The sequence below is a fragment of the Bubalus bubalis genome, chromosome 3, assembly GCF_019923935.1.
Source record: "Bubalus bubalis isolate 160015118507 breed Murrah chromosome 3, NDDB_SH_1, whole genome shotgun sequence".
Classification (NCBI taxonomy): domain Eukaryota; kingdom Metazoa; phylum Chordata; class Mammalia; order Artiodactyla; family Bovidae; genus Bubalus; species Bubalus bubalis.
The window spans coordinates 121,825,185-121,844,158 of record NC_059159.1 but is presented as its reverse complement, the minus strand read 5'-3'; the positions used below and the strand labels follow the sequence as shown (position 1 = coordinate 121,844,158).

Here is an 18,974-nt window from a genome sequence, read left to right as displayed (position 1 = left end):
TTATGCTGAACTCAGGACGTTTGACATCAAAAACATATTGTTAGTGTTGAAGTACAAAGATTAACAGGATAAAAGTCCTTCTCAGACTTTGCTAGTGGTCTGGTGGTTAAGACTCCAGGCTTCCACTTGCAGGGGGCAAATGTTTGATCCCTGGTCAGGAACTAAGATCCCACATGCTGTGCAGTGTGGCAAAAAAAAGTACTTCTCTCATAAAATATATGACCTTGTGGGATAAGCAGATATCTACAGTCCATGGGGTCACAAAAAGTCAGACATGATTGAGCTACTAACACACAGAAAATAAAAAATTGGTTACATAGGTTAAAAAGCAACATGGACCTCTTCTAAATAATATTCACAATGAAATCTAATTCTGTTTCTTAAAACAGTATCTTTCCTTTGATTTGGTGGAACAAGAGCTCTAAAAATACCACATCATCTACAGGATATCGAACAAGCAGGTTAGCCCATCAGGATCTGCCTCCTGCCTTTCTCTCCAGCCTCCTCTGCTGCCAAGTCTGCCTTCCCAACACACAGAACCATCTGTTGTTCCCTAAGTGGACACAGTCCATGTAGTCCATACCCACTGTTTCTCCATTAACCTGAAATGTCTTGTCTTCTTTTGTTTTCTGACCACTATTCTTTTTGAGACCTTCCAGTCCACTTTTAATAACCCTTAATACATTGTTTTTAAAGCAGGTAGTTACCTTCTACTCTACCCCACTAATCTGTGCATTCCACAAGGGAAAGAATTCCTTCAAGTTTAACCTTTGTACCTCAACACTGGCAATAAATTTAAGACATCAAATAAATGTTCTCTCAATGAATAAACAAGAGTACAGATGAAGGAATTCACTTTACAGGAAAAGAATTATTTCCTCTTAGACTTCAGGGGAAGATGGGACAGTGGATTCAGGGATGGGTTTAGTAATAGATCAATGTAACTGTTGGTTGAGCATTGAACTCAGATGGGTATAAACACTCCCACCCACCCTATAAGAGTCTTCCTCTGTGCCTTGACATGTCTCACAACAGCACAAACAGATTCCACGTCTCTCTGCTCCCTTTTAGTTATGTGAAAGCTTGGTCCAACCCAACTCATTTAAACTCCAGTCTCAGATCCAACGCAGAAATCATGTCCTTCCCTCTTCCAGCCCAACCTGAGCCATGGGTGAAGGACCCTGAAGTGTAGAGCCTGTTCCCTCCTATGGCTTTTCCATCTCTTCTTCTACTTCTCTAGAAGGTTCTCTAGAAGGGGATCTAGCTTCTAGGTAATTGTTATTGCAAACCACTGTTGGCTGTGGATGACAGGCCAGCCCAGCCTGTTGTTTGACAGACATCAAAATGCCAGATCTCTTATGGCACTTGTGAGACCTCTCCACTGAGTTGTGCCCCATTGTAGACCATCCTTCCCCTTTAACCCTCTTAGCCTCTGTCCAGCAGGGAACCTCTTGCATGGACTACCAGCAGAATGGCTCAAGTCCACCTATCTTCCTCCATGTCCCCAGAACCACAAGAAACTCACATGCCCATGCTAAGACAAACGGAAGGCATGCAGGCTATTCTACTGCTAAGCCCCTTCTCTGTCTTTCCACACTTAATTGCCTTTCTTCTTAGATAAAGGCAGAGCTAAATAAGTCCATTGTCCAAACAGAGAGTCTAGCCAGGGAAACAGAAATTAGTCTCTTTCTGTAGACTCTCTTTGATACCCTCCTGTTTGGTTTGGGGGGCAAAAGAAGGGGGAGGTATTGGCTACTAGGCTCATGACTCCCTCCCTTGAGTCATCGTACACCTTACATAGACTGGAATCAAGGTGAGGTGATGAGGTGACGAGGGATGGGTGGGGTTAGTGCTTAGAGGTACCAGGACCAGTTGGGCTACCTCGAGAGGGTGACTGACCCAGGCCATTTGCAGCTCTCTCCAGGATGTGTGATGCTTAGTATTTCTTTGTCCTCATTTTTAGACCCTAGTCACCAATTCCAGGGCAATAGGAACTCAATATCTTCTATAGAATGCTGAAGTGAAGGAAAAGTTATACAAAATAAAGAGCTCAGCTGCATTCCAAAATGAAGATGCAAAGCTATCTTCTGAGTGAGGGAAAGAACTGGGAGTTGAAGGTTTAGGCAGAAATAAGAAAGAAGACAGAGATAGGTTGAGGGCAGAACACTGAATGAAAGCCATGGGCACTTTCTCTCCTCACCCCCACCCTCCCCAAAAAGGCACATATACATATTACACACAAAATTTTGCATTATAATTTTGGGGATGCATGGACCCAGGATCTTCTGAAAGCCTTGAAGGCCTAAGGACCCCAGATTAACAAGTCTTAAGCTAAGAGAAAGCAGTCAGGAAGAGACAGTTCACATTGTATATGTAGGAGGAAGGAGTGGTATCTGTGCAGATAGAGCAAATCCTGGAAGGTCAGACATTTAGGGACAGGCATACACTCAGAAGCAGTCTGTGCTAGATGTCAGTTTTCTAAATGAAATGTTTAATCCAAACTATTCTGATTGCTTAACACTATTCAACTTATTTTTCAGTATCATGCCATGATGTCCACTTACATGCAGGTTTTTTTTCAATTATATCGGTACTACAGTACTACACAGTTGGTTGAAACCGCAGTTGAGGAACCACACGTGGAGGGCCAACTATATAGTTCTGCGTGAATTTTAGACTGCCTGCAGGGTTGGCGCCCAAAAGCCCCGCATTATCCAAGGGTCGACTGTACATATATACATATTTGGATGAGAATAGGGCTCTAAAAACAACAGGTGTGCTATATATGACTGCAGAGACTCTATGTGAGTATATGAGACAGTCACTGTCCTCAAACACCTGCTAGATCTGAGAGAGAAAGATGGAGCAGTAATGTGATGCCAGTCTCTCCCACCAAACAGCAGCTGAGAACATGACCCACCAATTACTGAAAGTAACCAGACTGTCTATCAAAAAGGGCAAGAAGATGGTCCACCATCTGTGATTCAGAAGAAAACAAGAAGAGAACCCTGATGTTTTTCTTTCAAACCTAAACTTTATGGTAATCTGACAGAGGACAAATAAACGGATTCCAGGATCCCCAGATTAAAACCTACTCATGATGAAAATGTGTTGTAAGTTGTACAGCATGGTATACATGTTCATTATTATGGTGATCATTACAGATATTTCCTACCCAAAGAAGAGAAACTAGACCCCAGCATCAGTAGTTTGAAGTCATATTCTGGTAAGTTGAAATCTTTGAAAAGAATGAGTCTGCTTGTTTTCATAACAAATGTGCAAAGGTTTTCAAAATTTTCATCTCTTCATTGAAAAGCCTAAGAAGAGCCAGTCAGTGATACGTGGCCAGGAGTTAGAAACCCTAGTTCAAATTTGGTTCAATATAACAAATATTTTATTGAGAGGTCTTCAGAAGACACAAAAATAAGTCAGAATATAGCTCCCTGCTTGATCCCCGCCCCCCACAAGAAGTGTACTAACTAGGAAGGACAAACACCAGTTGCTGTGGCCAAGTGCTGACATGCTCCTTTCTGCCCTACTCACCCCTTTGTCCTTGGCCTATTTCTTATCAGATCCATGCCGCTCCCTCTTCAGCAAGTCTGACACTCACAGACTGAGCCCTTGGCTCCTGGAGTCCCTGCTGAATCCTGTCAACAAAGGGCACTGGCAGAAGAACAGAACTCAGTAGGAAGTGAGAGAGCGAGAATGTTTCCTCCTCTTCTCCTTCCACCTTGGCCAGCATCTCCTGCAGAACCTGTGTGTTCCCTGTGGCTGCCGCTGCCCTCAGGTAGGCGCTCCTTCCAGCTTCTAACTCATCCTTGTTCCCCCAGCCTAGGGATGACAGAAGATTCCTGCTGCTGCTAATATCTGGGTTGCCTTGCCGCCCCTTGAATAACTTCCCAGGTCTTCCTTCACTTGTATAGCTAGTTCTCTGGATGAAATTTCCTCTAATTTAAACACTTAGAGTAGTTAATGTTCTCCTGGCTGAACATGATATGTGGCAGCTAAACCAAAAGTGAACTGACTGCTATTGAGAGCAAAGACCCTGATTTCACCATTGCTAAATTCAAAGCTCACCGCTACTGGTGTGGGTCCAGACTGAATAACACAGAGGAATGAAGAGACAGAATTGATTTTCCTCTTCTCCCAAAAGAACACATAAGAGTAAGAGAGAAAGAATGGGGGAAAGAGAGAGGAAGAAGCATTATGGACTTACTACTTCCCTGTCCTCAGGATGATTTGGTTCCAGAAGAGGCTGCTGACAAGGACAAGGAATATCTCCCCCGCTCCTAAAATTCCGATAAATTAAAGAGAATGGACCTTCACACAGCTAGCTTAGGGTCTTTAGAAACCCTAAACACTAAAATTTAGATTATGGTATTCCAACCTGCCAAAAAATCAATGAAAATAAAGTCAATCCTCTATACTTATAATACAACACAATGTAAGTGTAAATATTAAGTACAATAAATTTGACTTTTTCCCATAGTAACTGCACATTAAAAAAATATATATATATATATATGTATATATCTCCAAATCTTTTCCTCCAAATCTATTTGGGGGCCCTGCTTTGCCCTAAGCACACACCTAGTCAGCCCACTGGATCATCCAGTGATGGCCCTGGGCAGCCTGCCTTGTCCAGAGCTCCAGTGGCCAGCCTCTCAGGAATGGTGCATGTGCTATTATGGGGGTGTGGGGTGCTGGACGCTGAGTGTCCTGATGACCCAGGAGTGTAGAGAGTTCTTAAATTCATATGTGCCCGGGAAAACTGAAGGCTTTAGAGGGGAAGGTGAGCTGGAGCACTAACCCTAAGAGTCTCTGAAAGAGCAAGAGGATGCACAGGGTTCATCTGCTGGTGGTGAGGTGGACAGTGGATATGTCTCCAAGAGGTTATCTATGCACCATCCATCAAACCACCACTGACCATCATCTTCTTAGAATCAGCTATGTGTACTCAGCCATAAAAAAGAATGAAATAATGCCATTTGCAGCAACATGGATGGACCCAGAGATTGTCATACTGAATGAAGTAGGTCAGACATAGAAAGACAAATATGATATAATATTGCTTATATGAGAAATCTAAAAAAAAAATTGTACACATGAACTACTTACAAAACAGAAATAGAGTCACAGATGTAGAAAACAAACTTATGGTTACCAGGAGGGGAAAGGAGGGAGGAGGGATAAATTGGGGGATTGGGATTGACATATATACAATACTATTCATATAATAGTATAATATAATACATTAATATATAAAGTATGTACTAATAATGACTTATGGTATAACACAGAGAACTCTTCTCAATACTCTGTAATGAACTAAATGGGAAAAGAATCTAAAAAAGAGTAGACACATGTGTAACTGATCCACTTGGCTCTATACCTGAAACTAACACAACATTGTAAATCAACTATACTCCTATAAAAATTTTAAAAAGTATACTAAACTCAAACATTAAAATCTACACAGCCCACTAAACACTATTTCAGAGGTGTATGATATTAAAATTGTTCACCATACACCATTACCTGAAAACAGAAAGTTGAAAAAAGTATGGAATGAGCCCAGTTTCATTAAACATGCCTAGTTTCATTAAATGAGCCTAGTTTCATTAAACACACCTAGTCAGCCTGATTCTAAGAAGATGATGGTCAGTGGTGGTTTGATGGATGGTGCATAGATAACCTCTTGGAGACATATCCACTGTCCACCTCACCACCAGCAGGTGAACCCTGTGCATCCTCTTGCTCTTTCAGAGACTCTTAGGGTTAGTGCTCCAGCTCACTTTCCCCTCTAAAGCCTTCAGTTTTCCCAGGCACATATGAATTTAAGAACTCTCTACACTCCTGGGTCATCAGGACACTCAGCGTCCACATACCTAGTCGAAACCTGGAATGAATAAATCAAAATGTTAAGGATGACTATTCTGGGGGGATACTATGTTATAATTTATAATTTTATGTATAACTTAACTTTCAATGATTATGTATCACTTTTGTAGTAAGAAAAAATTATATGCGGACTTTTCTTTAAAAAAAAAAAAAAGAGTATCATAGGGATGAAAGGATACCAAAAGATGTTCTTTAAATGCCACTGAACTATGTCTGTAGTTTGCATTTAACCAATACACCAGTCAAAATTGATGGAGTTTTTAATTTACAAGTTAACCAGGAGATTTATTTATAAAGACATATGACTTGGAACTTCCCTTGGGGGTGCAGTGGTCAAGACTCTGAGGTCTCAAAGCAGGGAGCCTGGGTTCGACCCCTGGTCAGGGAACTAGATCCCACATACCACAACTAAAGATCCCGCATGCCACAACTAAGACCTGGCACAGCCAATAAATAAGTAAAAATAACCTTTTTTTTTTTTTTAAAGACATATTACTTTAAGACACTTTCTGCCTGTTTTATACAACCCCACCACAGTCAGTATGCAGCTCAATAAATACTTGTTGACTAGAACTGAATCATCTAGTGTAAAATTTTTATAAACGGTTGAGATGAGGAAGAGCCCAGTGAAGTTCATACTTTACAGATGACAGTAAGTCCCTCCATTCTACTTCAAACACACTTGGCAGTGTCTGTCAGCATCACCTTCTTGTTAAATCTCTTACCATGGCTTCCATCGCAGCTCATCCTCCCAGTCATCCTTCCGTTTCAGTGTCCACCGATCACTCACTGTGGTGGGGATCCTCTTCCTCCTTGGAACTGTGGTCTTCCCCTCCACACTAGCCGCATGCTCTAGCCTGCCGCTTTCTGCATTCTTCTTCCCGTAAGTCATTTCCTCGGTGAGTTCATCCACAGTCATGGCATTATCACCTCAGTTTCAGGTGGAACATGACCTTGTTTCCCTGGGTGTGCGCTAGTGTGCTGTCATTGTTACCCATGCAAGGCATTTTGATATTGCACAACACTAATGATTAGAATTTTACAGTATAACTCACCAAGGAAAAGACTGTTTGGAGGATCTGAAGAAGAGTTGTTGGCATCAACGGCTGTAAACTCCTTCCTCCATGCCATAAAGTAAACCAAATAACAACACACAAATAGAAAAAGTCGGCAAAGCATGTGTTTAAAACTCTCAGGTTAATGGTATCATACTTTGTTTGGAGAAGGAAGAAACTAAGTAAATGAAACAATTAGCCAACAAAATATTTTTTAAAGGCCTTAGATTCTGTATTTATAAAACTCACTTATATGAACAAAGTATATATTTTTATTAATCATAACTCTGTTTTTTATTTTTCTGGTGGCTGGTCCCAGTTGGCTGACCACACTACTCTTATGGATTCAGCTTTAAAACAAATCTCCTTAACTGCCTCCCTCCTCTTCCAACCAGATTTCTTCCCTTAAGATTCTATATAGAAGTGCTCGCTTCGGCAGCACATATACTAAAATTGGAACGATACAGAGAAGATTAGCATGGCCCCTGCGCAAGGATGACACGCAAATTTGTGAAGCGTTCCATATTTAAAAAAAAAAAATTCTATATAGAAATTTCAAGCCACCACTGGGCTTATAGATTCATTATTTAGACTCAGAGTATGTAGATCATAGGTCCTGAAATAAGCTAAGGCATCCCTCAGACCCAGTACATGGAACATAGAGGTTATAGACTTTTGGAATAGGAGGATGGCAATTTGGGGCCAATTTTTGAATAATCCTGGCAGGAAAGAAAGCACATGCTAGAATAGTGCCACAGAATACTACTGCACAGGAAAAGTTATCAAAAGCCTTAAGGCCATGAGTAAGACTGGGCCCACCTAACCTTACACCTAAAGCAGTTAGAAAAAGCAGAACAACACCCCCCACAAAGATCAGAGCAGAAATAAAAGAAAAAAGAAATGAAGACTGGGCCCAGATACTAGTCCAGAATAATAGATATAAAAGCCAAGTTTCACTGAAAGGTAGAACCACTTTAACATAATATATATGTTTCAGTCAAGCAAAACAGAAGAGAAGGAGATGATTGAGAATAGAACTATCAAGGCCCAGAGCCACCAGCACCCCCAGAGAGGGTAAAGGAAACATCTACATTACCTAGGCCCATAAAACTGGGCTGTGCTCTGTGGTGACTGCTCATTAGGGGTGCATAAGGAGGTACCTTCCAGGGCTGGCCAGCCAAGCAAAGGGGTTATTAGAAATATGTATATATATACACACTGCTACATTTAAAATAGATTACCAACAGTACCTACTGTACAGCACAGGGAACTCTGCTCAGTATTAACAACCTAATGAGAAAAGAATTTGAAAAATATACATGTATATGTATAACTGAATGCTGTACACTCGAAACTAATACAACATTGTTAGTCAACTATACTCCAATATAAAATAAAATTTTTTTAAAAAAGAGAAGTATGCATATATGGAGGCTACTTCTCAGAAAGGGCAAGCTAGCTAAACTAAATTAAAGATCAAGAACCAAGGCGAGGACTTCACTGGTGCCTCAGTGGTAAAGAATCTGCCTGCCAATGCAGGAGAGTCAGGTTAGATCCCAGATCTGGGAAGATCCCACATGTCACAGAGCAACTAAGCCCGTGTGCAAAATAAATAAATAAAATTATTAAAAAAAAAAAAGAATTAGGGGAACCAACTGGGCATCAGAATCAGAGTGGTGAAGACAGAGAAAAACATGAGAATACAATTCTAGGAAGCGATAAGAATGCAACAAAATCTGTGGGAGGTCTCAGGTCCATAGACTAGGATTCACTCTGTTTCTTCGGAACTTCTCACCAGGTTAAAGGCAGAGCCTTGAGAGGAACACATCTGTGTGGAAATGATTTCCTTCTTCGGAGTCCCTGCTATCTCCTGGAGTCCAGGTTTCTTTGGATTTGACAGGCAGAAGGCTGCCAGGTCACTAAGGTAGGCAAGGAGCTCCAGCTGTGCTTCTCTGGTCCTCTGTAGGCCACCTACCCCATCAGACATTATAGGTAGCTTCCGCACCATCACAAGTCCAGCCAAATGCTAACACGTCTCTAGAGTCACCTATAATAGCACACCTTCTGTGACACCACACTGCAAGCTTCTTCCAACTGACAGGCAGTTCTCTTCCAGTTTCGAACTGACTCTTCCTTCTCTTGGGTTGATTAGTGTTTCTTGAGGCTCTACTCAAGATTTTCTCCACCAAACCCTCTGTCTACAATTATATCTATATTCCTAACTCCAATGACCATTTCTATATGTTAAAGATGAATCACCAGTCCATTTCTGCCAGATCTAAATTAATATATCCAGTTGTCTACTGGATCTCTTTGTTTGATGGCCTTGCAAGCACTTTGAACTCTGATGTCCAAAACCTGACGTGATTTCTTCACCAGATATCTTCCCACCACAGTGTTCTTTAACTCAGTAAATGATACTACCATCCACTCACACATTCAAACCAAAAATCTGAGGCATCCTTGAATTCTCCAATTCCCTTACTTTCCACATCCAAGTCTTGCTGGATATACCCTCAAATATGTCCTCAAATCCATCCACTTCTCCATTGCTTCTACCCTATAGAGTCCAAACCACCATCATCTTTCACATGGACCGATGTAACAGCCCCTCAACTTGTCTCCCAGCATCCAGTGTTGATCCTCTCCAGTCCTCTGTGTGTAAACAGCCAAAATGCAGCGCTGGCAATGTCATTTCTCTGTGTGGAACAAGGATGAACTACAAACACCTACTCATGTATTTTACTGTGCACCATGATCTGACCCCTGCCTACCTCTTGAGCATCATCTCACATCACATCCCTCCCCTCCCCGTCTAGGCTCCAGGTGCACTGAACTTCTTTCATTCCTTTCATATCTGTCACCTTTGCACATACTGTTCCCTCTTCCTGAAACATTCTTCCCACCTCTCGCCTGATCACCTCAGAATCACTTCTAAGATCACAGAGTAAACATCACTGCTTCCTTTGTAGACAAGATCCCCCCCCCCAAAAAAAAGTGTATTCCAGTAATGTTCTGTGCTTTCTCAGTAATATTTTCCAAACCTAATACTGCTCAAACTTTATTATAATTACTTGTGCTTATTCCCTTATTTCTTACTAAAGGTTATATCCTCAGTGCCTAGCACACTGTATGGCATAAAAGACTCAGTTAATATTAGAATAAATGAGAAAATGAGTCAGTGACAAAATCCAAGGAATTTGGATATGACTTCTCAAAAAATGGGCTCCTCAGGGTGAGTCAGATCGGATAAAAGGTAGATGCCAGTGGAAATAGCAGATCACAGGAATCTTTCCTCCCGTGTCTGACCAGGCTAGGTGAGTGGATGTGTTCTAGCTGTATGGTTCTTCCTTGGCGATGGGCGCACCAGTGCTGAGTCACTGGTGGTGCTGAGGCAGGTACACATGGGTAGGCAGTCCCATTGCATCTGAGCGCACAGAGTGTGCACAGCATCCATCCTAACCTACCTCAGATGGGCCCAATCAGCCCCTCTTGGAAACATGTACACAGGCCTGCATCATTCCATATTCAGTCCCATACTGCTCAGGCTTCCCTGGTGGCTCAGTGCTAAAGAATCCGCCTGCCAATGCAGGAGACATGGGTTTGATTGGGAAGATCCCCTGGAGCAGATAATGACACCCCACTCCAGTATTCTTGCCTGGTGGGCTACAGTCCATGGGTGTGCAAAAGAGTCAGACATGACTTAGCGACTGAACAATAACAAAGATACTGCTGAGACTCTCTTGAATGAAAATATCTCCGTCTCTCACACAGTCGCCTCTCCCTGCTTCTCTAACCAGAGATGGATCTGGATGTTAGATGGGAAGGGGACTTTGTAGCAGCAGGATAGAGTTGAGCTCCTTGAGCCGGTGATCCTCTGGCTTCCTACATCTCTAGGACAATGTTCCCTTGCCCCTGTTTGCTGCATATTCTGCTGGCTGGTGCAACTCTTGGGTCATTCTCAGCCTAGAAATAGCCTGAGCAGCACCCTCTGGCAGACTAAATCACATTGTCTTTCCCAGCACTATCTTCCTGAGCCTGGTTGTAAAGCCTATCACACTTCTCAGATGCTTGTATTTTCAGCACAGATGCAACAGGAACCCTTCACAGACTCTGAACCAAGGGCTTCCCTGTTCCACACAGAGATGACCCACATCTTAACCTCCAGGGTCACACATTTTCACTGAGCTTCTCTCCACTTAATGTCTACATTTTCCCCCTTATTATCCAGTTCCAGTCCTACTGGGCTGTGTCCAGGCTCAGTAAGAACGAGGGTCACGATGGTCTAGACATCCGCTATTGATAGATGAAGGTGACTGATGATACACATGTGTGCTGGTCCTTAATCTCTTCTTCCTCGAATCCTTTAATCTAAATTAATCAACCCTCCTTATTCATATCTGCCAAACTCCTACTAATCTTTGAGGTCTAGTTCAAGGTTTGTTTCTTCTTTAAAGGTCAGCCTAAGCCACTGGTCACGTATGATTGTGAGACCTGGACTGTAAAGAAGGCTGAGTGTCAAAGAATTGATGCTTTTGAACTTTGATGCTGGAGAAGACTCCTGAGAGTCCCTTGGACAGCAAGAAGATCAAACCAGTCAATCTTAAGGGAAATCAACCCTACACACTCATTGAAAGGACTGATGCTGAAGCTACAGTGTTTTGGTCACCTGATGTGAACAGCCAACTCATTGGAAAAGTCCCTGATGCTGGGAAAGATTGAGGGCAGAAGGAGAAGGGGGTGTCAGAGGATGCAATGGCTGGATGGCATCACTGACGCAATGGACGTGAACTTGGGCAAACTTCGGAAGATGGTGAGGGACAGGGAGGCCTGGCGTGCTACAGTCCATGGAGTCACAAAGAGTCAGACGTGACTGTGTGACTAAACAACAACAAGCCATAGTGATCTCATTCTGCTCTGAATTAACACCACTTCCTCTCTGGTTATCTAATGTTAGTACTAGTTCATAAATGTTCATAGTAAGCGGTAATTATTACTGATGTTTGCGGTAGCTTGAACAATGGTGGAATAATTAACACAAATAAATTATGACTAGTTTTAAAGGACATATGAATGGTTAGTTATAGAAGATATCTGGCTCTCTGGCTATCAGGAAAGAGATTGAGGAGTTATTTGAAGATACAATTACCGAACTCTTTTGGCAAAGACATCAGAAGTAGGACTGGAGACAAAGATACTCCCAGATACTGTTTAGCTTAAACCAAGGAGGAGAACGTTAAGTGCAGCCACTGTGCCTTAGTAGTAACAGGAGCGCGAGCCCAGATTTTCCATCCAGTACTTCTACACTGCTTCCTGTGTTGCATTGTAGCAGGCTGTACACAACCTGAGATTCCCTTTTCTCTACAGATCGGTGACCCTTTGTGGAAAGAGGTTCTTGCTCAATCATATAATAAGTGTATTGCCAAGGATCTAATACTTGAGGAATCAGAGACAGAGGCAGTAATGTTTTCTTGACTTAGCCATGCACACAGTGGCTACTCACTAAAACACAGCCTCTCCCATTAATACGTGAACTCTGTGGAGCAAGGATGTTGTCTAGTGTGTTTACTAATGTATCTCTAGTGCCTGATTCACACAGCAGGTGATGATACATATTTTACTAGTGAATAGTTAGTACACAATATTAGACGAAGACAACAAGACACAGAAGAAAATTTAATAATTCTGTTCTAGAGTACATCCGTTTTTGAGAGAGGTCTTTTAGATTCTTCTTTCCTACTGCATCTGCTGTGCAGTGAGGACAAAGTTAAGAAGTGACCAAAATGGATCATAAACATAAACAGACCCAAATGTGAAAGTTAAAACTATAAAACTTCTAGATATAGAGGAAAACACAGGAGAAAACCTTTGTGACTTTGGTATAAACAAAAAATTTTTATGCAGGGCGCAAAAAGGGCTAACTAGATAAGGAAAAAGTAAGAAATTAGACTTCATCAAAAATGTAAACTTCTGGTCTTCAAAGTGATGTGATGTTGCTCAGTCGTCTCCGACTCTTTGCGATCCCATGGACTATAGTCTACCAGGCTTCTCTGTCCATGGGATTTTCCAGGCAAGTGTACTGGAGTGGGTTGCCACTTCCTTCTCCAGGGGATCTTCCTGACCCAGGGATCGAACCCAGGTCTCCTGTACTGCAGGCAGACGCTTTACCCTCTGAGCCACCAGGGAGCCCAAAAGATACCATTAAAAATAAATGAAAAGGCAAGTCACTAACAAGGGCAAATATTTTCAATTCATATACTCACAGAAGACTTGTATCCAAACTATTTAAAAACCTTTATAATAAAAAGAATACATAAAGAACCATTACAATGCAATAACAAGAAGCCAAACATTCCAATTCTTTAAATGGGCAAAAGATTTAAAAAGACTTCACCAAATTTAAGATAGGTGGCAACTAAGCACATGAAAAGATGTTCAGTATCATTAGTCATTGAGAAAATGCAAACTAAAACCACAATGAGACACCACTACACACCTACTAAAATAATTTTTTTTAACTGACAATACCAAGTGCCGATGGAGATGCAGAAACCTGGAATTTTCACAGAATGCTGGTAACTATAAAATCGTACAGCCACTTTGGAGAAATTTGGCAGTTTTTTCTTTATCAAGTTAAACATTCACTTACCACAGGACCTAAGATTTCACTCCAAGTTATCTGTCCAAGGAAAGTGCATACATATCCACAAAGACTTGTATGGGAATGTTCAAAACTGGAAGGTGGAAACAAATGTCCATGAACAGGTGAATGGATAAACTGTGGTATATTCAACAATGAAATACTGCCCCACAACAGAAGGGATGAACTATTGATATACACAGAAACATGGATGGATATAAAAAGCATAATGCGAATTAAAGAAGCCATATACAGGATACATACCATATAATTCCATTTATATGAAGCTCTATGTATGGATGTGAGAGTTGGACTGTGAAGAAAGCTGAGCGCTGAAGAGTTGATGCTTTTGAACTGTGGTGTTGGAGAAGACTCTTGAGAGTCCCTTGGACTGCAAAAAGATCCAACCAGTCCATTCTAAAGGAGATCAGTCCTGGGTGTTCTTTGGAAGGACTGATGCTGAGGCTGAAACTCCAATACTTTGGCCACCTCATGTGAAGAGTTGACTCATTGGAAAAGACTCATGCTGGGAGGGATTGGGGGCAGAAGGAGAAGGGGAAGACAGAGGATGAGATGGCTGGATGGCATCACTGACTTGATGGACATGAGTTTGGGTTAACTGAGAGTTGGTGATGGACAGGGAGGCCTGGTGTGCTGCAATTCATGGGGTCGCAAAGAGTAGGACACGACTGAACTGAACTGAACAGTAGGCAAAACTGATCTACAGTGAAATCTGATCACTGGATGTCTGGGGTGGGGTAGAGAGAGACGATTGCAATGGGCAAAGGGAGATTTGGGGAGGGTGACAGAAATGTTCTACATATTGACTGCAGAGATGATTACACAGATGTCGATACCTGTCAAAACTCACTGATTACACATTTAAAATGGGTTCATCTTGTTTGAATTTTTCACAGATGTGTATTACTTCTGTAATTTAAAAAGATTTGTTGTCCTTTTAAAACTCTTCTAACTGGTCAGGCTTGGTTAGTGAGAGAAGCAGGTTTTTAAGATGCTTATATAAAAGGGATTACCGTGGGTAATTATATGAAGAGACTATAATCACTGAAAGTTGGCTATGAGCCACCAGATATTACTAGCATGTTTTTGTCACAAAGTTAACAATACTTCTGTCAAACTCACTGATAGACAATTTAAAAATTTTTAAGCAAAAAAATAAAATCAAAAAATAAATAAAATGAGCACATCTTGTATGTAAATTATATTTCAATAAAGTTGAAAAAATAATTATTTTACAACAGTTAAGGAGTTAAGTCTTTTTGGTTATCAATAATGGCTGGCCAACAAGTCATTACAAAGGTTAATTAGTCCACTGTAGGATAAGAGTATCCTTGATCCATCAGCCCCTGAAACATACCAGAGGAACAGATTCTCTTATCAGCAGAAAATCAAGGAATTTGCTTTGCAATTCACAGAAGTTAGAGTGTGAATTCATACACCCTCTTGTGATTAACTGGAGTTAATTTTTAAAAAGTCAGGCCTAAGCTATGTTAAAGTGAAAGTGAAAGTTGCTCAGTCATGTCCAGCTCTTTGTGACCCCATGGACTATATAGTCCATGGAATTCTCAGGCCAGAATACTGGAGTGTAGCCTTTCCCTTCTCCAAGGGATCTTCCCAATCCAGGGATCAAACCCAAGTCTCTCGCATTGAAGGCAGATTCTTTACCAGCTGAGCCACCAGGGAAGCCCATGTTAAAAAGTGAAAAAAGGTATTTTTTTAATCAGGTTAATGCTTCAAAAGTAAAGAATCCCCACTGTGAGAAAACAAAATACTTCTGGCATATATTCTCATATCTGGACCTTCCAAAGAGGGCAGCACACACACATGGCAGGCAGATGGACAGAAATGCCTCCCTGACCACACTCTATGGCACACAGTGGAAGAATAGCTTCTCCATCAGGAGCAGGTTGTTAGAATAGCCAGAGGGATAAGGTTTTTATTTGTAATTGGGCTCATAAATGTTTATTATGATCTTTTTTTTTTTTAACTGTCAGTCACTGAAAAGGCTTTCTCTGCAAGCACAGAAAGGGAAGAAAACAAAGTAAATCTGCTAACTTCCCTCTCCACCTGCCTTACCTTACCCTTCTCCTTTCCCCCATCCCCTTAACTCATTACCCCTCCACTAGTAAAGTCTAAAACCACACCAGGGGGCTTGGTTGAACCAAAAGAAAAGGAAGGCCTAGGATCTGGATGTATTGATAGATAAGAAGTGGGGGAGGGTGACTGAATTCAATGAACTCTTGTCATTTCTAGTTCCAGCATTTTGCTGCTGCTGCTGCTGCTGCTAAATCGCTTCAGTCATGTCCAAGTCTGTGCGACCCCAAGATGGCAGCCCACTAAGCTCCTCTGTCCCTGGGATTCTCCAGGCAAGATCACTGGAGTGGGTTGCCATTTCCTTCTCCAATGCATGAAAGTGAAAAGTGAAAGTGAAGTCGCTCAGTCATGCCTGACTCTTAGTGACCCCATGGACTGCAGTCTACCAGGCTCCTCCATCCATGGGATTTTCCAGGCAAGAGTACTGGAGTAGGTTGCCATTGCATAATAGTACAATAATGTCCTGTCCAGCAATTAACTCTTCTTCTCCATACAAAGCCCTGTTGGGAGAATAAAATTAAATGTCTGTCCTCCCTTGACAGAAACCAAGGGATATCCTAGGGACTCCTTCCCCTAGACCCTTTCTCTCTCTATCCTGATAGAGCCATAGATGGCCCTTGACTTAAGCTTGGCCAATTAAATAACCTCATGGAAATTTATTTCTTTCAAAGAGTAATGAAAGAGGCAAAGACATGCCTTGCAGTGGAGCCAGGCAAGACAACCAAGCAGTTTCTTTCTCTTGTCAGTTCCAACCCTCATTTCTTAGGTTTCCCATCCATCCTGTGAGGCTTTCCTCCGTGGAGAAATACATATTTTAAGTTTCCCACCTCCCTCCCCTACCCCTAATCCTTTTTTAATCCCCCCCATCAGAGTTAATGTCTGTTACCAGTTTGGTGGTGGTGGTGGTGTTGTTGTTTTTCCAATTTCTATATATCCCATTTTTGTTTTTAAAAAAATGCATGTATGTGTCATATAAATTGGATTATATTATACATGTTGTTACACAACATGCTTTTCCTGAGCTGTGATCTTCTATTTCTTTTGTATCGTCTCATCATTTCTGATTAAAGATGTACACAAAAATCTTACCAAAGTTGGAGTCTATGGATAGGGTGGGACTCAGTTAATCTATTACATAGCCCATTTATTACTCATAAGAGAATGGGCTCAAGTTCATCTGGCTGAACAAAGATTCTAAAGAATGCCAACTACGTGTGAGGCTCAGAAGTTCTTACAGGCAACATAAGGGTTCTTGAGCAGAGAAATCTCATGATAAAGACAATGTTTCATGAAGAATAACACGGCAACAGTAAGTATAATAGACAAGAAGGAGACCCTGGACAGCAGGGAGACTGGTTTAGTGGCTAATAGAGGAGTAGATCTAAAGAAACAACACTCTAGATTACAGTGGTGGTCAGAAAAATGGAGAGAAATTTTACTGAATTTTTAAGAAGGTAGACTAGTAGAGTGGAAAAAACAATGATTGGAATTAGAAGAGCTAGATTTCAATTACAAGACTGAAATTTATTAGCTGTGTGATATTTGGTAATATACATTCTTGCTTCATATCTTTTTCTCTGTCAATAAAATGAAGAACCTGGAATATCAGGGCTTTAAGTTTCAGGGTTTTTTTTTCCCAGCAAAACCCCCGCTCCTCTCATAGGGACAGGGTTCAGAGCCCCAGCTCTCCTTCATTATACCTCCCAGCCACTTCGTTATACCTCTGAGGCATTCTTGAGAAATCAAGAGGACTAGGATACAACATTTGAGAAATCTTTAAAGTCTCTATTATTAACTCTAATATTCAATGACTCAAGAGGGTTAAGTTTGGCAGAGATGTCTAGAAAAACAGTAATGATTTTAATAGTTACCACAGAATCAAATTAGAAAGGATGAACTGACTTCTGATAAATCTACCTGTTTCTCTTTACATGTCAAATCCAGCTTAACATCTAAATCTTGTGCAGATGGTATTCTAACCTCTATGCAAGCAATACAGTCACAAATAATTCACTGCCTAACAATTCAGCTCACTCCCATTTGAGATCCTCTAACTGTTCAAATGTTCTTCCCTGTTAAGTCAAAACTGGTTCCCCATCACTGTCATCCGAAATGAAGGTCCTTATTCCACCTTGTAAAGCTAAATCAAGTAAATCTAAGCTCTCTTTCACAGGAAAGTTGAAAGTTAAATCGCTCAGATGTGTCCAGCTCTTTGCGACCCCGTTGACTGTAGCCCATCAGGCTCCTCCATCCATGGGATTCTCCAGGCAAGAATACTGGAGTGGGTTGCCATTTCCTTCTCCAAGGACAGTCCTTCAATTGTTTGAGAAGAGCTCTCAAGTCTACTTTATTCCCGTCCCCCACCACCCCACTTATTCTCTCTTGCTCTGGCCTGCCAGGAATGTTCCACAAAGGTGGCTAGCTCCACTTCTGGAGCAAATCAACATTTTCTAAGCATCTACCTAAAAGGAGATCTGCACTTCTTCAAGGCTTTAAAGAGTTAATCAAATCAGATGGTCTTCCTTGAAATAAATGACTAGCTTTATAATAAAGTGTAAATAGAACCTACATTCATTATCTGGAAACCATTATTTTCTTACTAAATTTGGAAGGAAAGTTATGACCAACCCAGACAGCATATTAAAAAGCAGAGAAATTACTTTGTCAACAAAGGTCCATCTAGTCAAGGCTATGGTTTTTCCAGTAATCATGTATGGATGTCAGAGGTGGACTATAAAGAAAGCTGAGCACTGAAGAATTGATGCTTTTGAACTGTGGTGTTGGAGAAGACTCCTGAGAGTCCCTTGGATTGCAAGGAGATCCAATCAGTCCATCCTAAAGGAAATCAGTCCTGGGTGTTCACTGGAAGGACTGATGTTGAAGCTGAAACTCCAATATTTTGGCCCCCTGATATGAAGAGCTGACTCATTTGAAAAGACCCCGATGTTGGGAAAGATTGAAGGCAGGAGGAGAAGGGGACGACAGAGGATGAGATGGTTAAATGGCATCACTGACTCAATGGACATGAGTTTGGGTAAACTCCAGGTGTTGGTGATGGACAGGGAGGCCTGGCGTGCTGTGGTTCATGGTGTCGCAAAGAGTCGGACACGACTGAGAGACTGAACTGAACTGCACTGAACTGAAACATTAGCTGGTCCCAGTGTATCAGAAATAGATTGCTAAATCTTTTAACCCAAAGCAAATTGTGAAAAACATCTAGCTAGGGATTCAAAAAGATCTAAGACTCAAGCTCCAAAGAAACA

At 41.5% G+C, this 18,974-nt stretch overlaps 1 non-coding gene across 1 annotated transcript; it reads left to right on the top strand.

Moving 5' to 3' along the window:
* Window positions 1-7,379: 7,379 nt before the first annotated feature.
* LOC123465622 lies at window positions 7,380-7,486 on the top strand. Its single transcript, XR_006640897.1, has one exon. It is a non-coding gene; the product is annotated as a U6 spliceosomal RNA (small nuclear RNA).
* The last annotated feature ends 11,488 nt before the right edge of the window (window positions 7,487-18,974 follow it).